Here is a 3,821-nt window from a genome sequence, read left to right on the forward strand (position 1 = left end):
CAGTATCTCTACTGCAAGATGCGAAGGTATGAAAATGCGTCCCTTGCTGGTTGGAATACGCCAGTACCATGAAGTCATCGCGCACGGAGCGACTCGGCAGGAGCTGTAGGATCTGTAGAGGGGCCAGACTACGGCCCCTAAGCCTGCCTGATTGATGGAGAGGTATCCTTCAGGTCCTGACCATAGGCCTGAACCGGAACATGCACCCCCCCCCCCTTTTCTTTGACGAGTCCGAGAACAGCATCAAAATGTGGGGAAAGGACGAGAATATCCACTCCCATCAAGAGGTTCCATAGGTCAACACCCATTGCAGGTCTAAATGTTCCGCTGGTCCCATAGGGACCAGAAAGTCCGGTTAATCGTTGCTTTGATACCACCGGAACTTGGGCCGCCCCACAGGGAACTTATCCTGAGGCGACCGTTCGGGACTTTAGACGGGTCAATGAGGAAAAGAGACCCAGGAAACGTTCCAAGGTAGGGCTGAAAGCTCTGCTTGACTGAGAACAGGTACTGCGACTCTCCTCAGCCTTGCCACAGTCAACTGAAGGGAAGGCTCGGAGAAGGAGGCAACAGCATCTGGCGTACCCAGGCGGTTACCCATCCAAGTACTGACCAGCCCAACGTTGCTTAACTTCGCTGATCGGACGAGAAGCGGTGTTTCCAACGTGGTAAGGCCGTTGACTCAATATCATGGCTAGATACCCCAGATGTTGAGGCAGAAGTAGAAAAGGCTCCTAGCAAATTACCATGATCCCTCACTCATGGTAAGGACCCGGAAGCTTGTCCCGGCGTTGAAGAAGGTCGAACCCGAGCCAACCGGAGTTGACCAGACCTCCAAAAGGCGAAGGAGGCGAAAGCCTGCTCCTGAGCAGCCATGAGGAAAGCAGGGAGAGTTCTTTGGGGAAAAACCTGCGATGCCGCGGTGGGATCACCACACCGCATCTTAAGTCTAGGCTGAATTCCAAGAGCTTCCTGGAAGATGGAAAGAATGGAAACTGGAAGTACCCGTCCTTCCGATCCAGGGCCTAAGGAGTCCTGCCGCCTCGTTACCAGTCTGATCGATTCTGCTGTTCCACGCTGGACGAAGTTTGTTCGACAAACTTGAACAGAGCTGAGAGGTCGACTACGAAATTCCCGTCTCAGATGCTTTCCTACGAGAAAGGATCGACTGAAGAAGCCGGGGGGTGAAGCCGTCGACGACCCTATGGAGGACCTTCTCCTAAGGCATGGATCATTCTGCCCAAACGGGCAAAACTCTTGCCGACCCCATGGCATAGAGGTTCAGTGACACTGAATTCGCTGACAGAGACGGAGAGATGGTAAGAGCGAGGCGCGATATCCTTGGCTGATCACGGAGATCGTGCAGGAATCGGCATCGGGAAGCTGTTACTGTATCCGGATGAGTAACCTTAGGCATCCTCCCAGCGTGAGACCTGCAAGGGGGGGTTGCCAATCCTAGAGTTTGTGAACTCTGCCGCTCCCTCTAGGATTATGCCCCCCCAGGAGAGCTTCCCGTGCTACCTGTCCCTGACAGGAGGGGACTGCTATTGGACACCTTGTCTTAGCTGCCGTAGCCGGTCCGATAACTTAGGCCGACGAGACTGAAAGAAGAGGCGCTGGAGGCCTGCAGGGTCTGGAAGAAGGCGACTTGGAGGAGTGAAAACGGAAGTCGACTTCCTCCGCACAACCGCTGTCCATGTCTCTGTCCTTGGGCACAAACAAGCTCTTCCCAAGGATGGAAGAGTGTCTGAGTTTGTCGACATCCACGGATGAGACACTCGAGAGGAAGCCCTCGATCACTGCGTCTAGATGGTCCAACCTCGAGCTTGCCCGCAAGTTCGAAACTTGGCGACGAAATGCCAAGGTGCTTGAGCCCGAGAGGAGGAAAGTACCCATGACCTTCCTGGAGCTTCCTAGTACAAAACCTCGGGTCACAACCGAGGAGGGAAAGGAACTGGTAAGCCCCTTCCACGAGATGGAGAAGAGGAAGGGGTAAACCAGGCACCCCTTGCCCGACGGAGAAATCTCGAACGGAAAGCTCCCTGGCAAGACCCTTCCAGGGAATGACGAGGAACGGCTAACCCAGGTTCTGGAAAGAAGAATGTTGCTCAGACCTTCCTTAAGATTCTTCCTGCTCTTGCATGTGCCATGCTCTGCGTTTACGGGGTGAAGACCGTGTTCTGGAAATACGCTCCAGAAGACTCGCCAGGCTGGCCATGTTGCGAAACCCCGACGGGAATCGTGGTCGCAATCGCCCTGGCGCTCGCGCGATGGTAAATCAATGGTTTGCGCGTGGCCGAACGTGGAAGCGCCCATGCGCTGGCACGCAGGAGCGCAGATGAAAGTGCGCGAGGGAGCGCAGACGAAAGTGCGCGAGGGAGCGCAGACAAAAGTGCGCGAGGGAGCGCAGACAAAAGTGCGCGAGGGAGCGCAGACAAAAGTGCGCGAGGGAGCGCAGACAAAAGTGCGCGAGGGAGCGCAGACAAAAGTGCGCGAGGGAGCGCAGAAGGAGGGCGAGCGTGGTAGGAAGGGCGAGAGCTGGTGGTCGGAATCTGTAAGTTTACTTGTGAACGAAGGTTCTGGAGTGGGAGGTGAGACCTTCCGGACTCACCAGTGGTAGCTTATACACCCCCCCCTGGAACCCCCCCAAGCGGCGGCGCGAGCCCTAAACCACACCCCTTGGGCGGAGTTACCAGGGACGAGCGGGTTGACTCGGCAATGGAAGTCACATTTTTGAAGTTGTAATAGAACAAAAAATAACACAGAAGTGGTTGAGCTTACCTTGGTTGTGCAAGTTATGAAGGAATTACTGTGAAGGTGCAAATTGTTGGACATAAAGGTCTTTTTACTAGTAAATTCAATCTTCTTGTGCTCTCTTGGTTGATATGAATATTGAAAGATTCCAGTTAGTTTGTTTTCTGTGGAATAATAGTGATTGTATGTGTGTGTTCTTGTATATAGCCTACTCTGTTGAATTATGAAGTTGTTAGAGTATTCCCTTCTAAGTACATGGTCTCCTCGGCTCACGGGGGAAGGGTTGGAGGGTGACCCAGACTTTGAGTCCGGAAGGTCTCACCTCCCACTCCAGAACCTTCGTTCACAAGTAAACTTACAGTTCTGGAGAGGGAGGTCTCAACCTTCCGGACTCACCAGTGGTAGCTAGGCAGATGCTTCAGGGGGCTTGAAGATGAAGTCCAGCGACCACAGCATCGAAAGCTCCCTGTAAGCCGAGGAGAGCATAGTAAGAGCTGAAGACAGAGTCGCTTCTCCAATTCATTCTGGACATGATTTCTTGTATAGATACTCCATTGTATAGTAGTCTTGATGAAGCTTGACCCCTTATAGAGTGGAAATTCGTTGACTGTTTAGTTGCATTTGGGTTGGCTCTGAAAATGCACTCCCTAAAAAGTTGTCTCATTTTTTGTAGAGACATTATCTTGAAGTGTTCATCTAGCCATATGTGGTCTTTCCTGTCTATGTTTCTTTCCATACAGACTTTGTTTGTGTATTCCAAATAGAAGTTCAATTGTCTGACTGGACATATTTTTGGTCTGTTAGGAAGCTTCCTAAAGCTGATCTCTATTGGCGTGTAGTTGTTCTTTTGGTTTTAGGCCATGAAGGAAGAGTGGTTCCGTAAGACAATGTGTTCTGGGGTGAAGGTGCTCCTGGAAATGCAGAGATTGTTAAATTGATTTGCTCTTAAAGGGCAAGCTAAGGCTACTAGGAACAAGGTTTTCTGTGTCAGTAGTAAGGTAGAGTTATCTCTCGTGGTGTTGAGAAACGAGATTACAGTACTTTGTCTAGATCCCAGCCAGGGAACT

The 3,821-nt window shown here is 51.8% G+C and overlaps 1 pseudogene; it reads right to left on the reverse strand.

Moving 5' to 3' along the window:
• Positions 1–564: 564 nt before the first annotated feature.
• LOC137644696 (5S ribosomal RNA) lies at positions 565–682 on the reverse strand (annotated as a pseudogene).
• Positions 683–3,821: the final 3,139 nt, after the last annotated feature.

Source organism: Palaemon carinicauda, chromosome 7 (assembly GCF_036898095.1).
Source record: "Palaemon carinicauda isolate YSFRI2023 chromosome 7, ASM3689809v2, whole genome shotgun sequence".
Taxonomy (NCBI): Eukaryota; Metazoa; Arthropoda; class Malacostraca; order Decapoda; family Palaemonidae; genus Palaemon; species Palaemon carinicauda.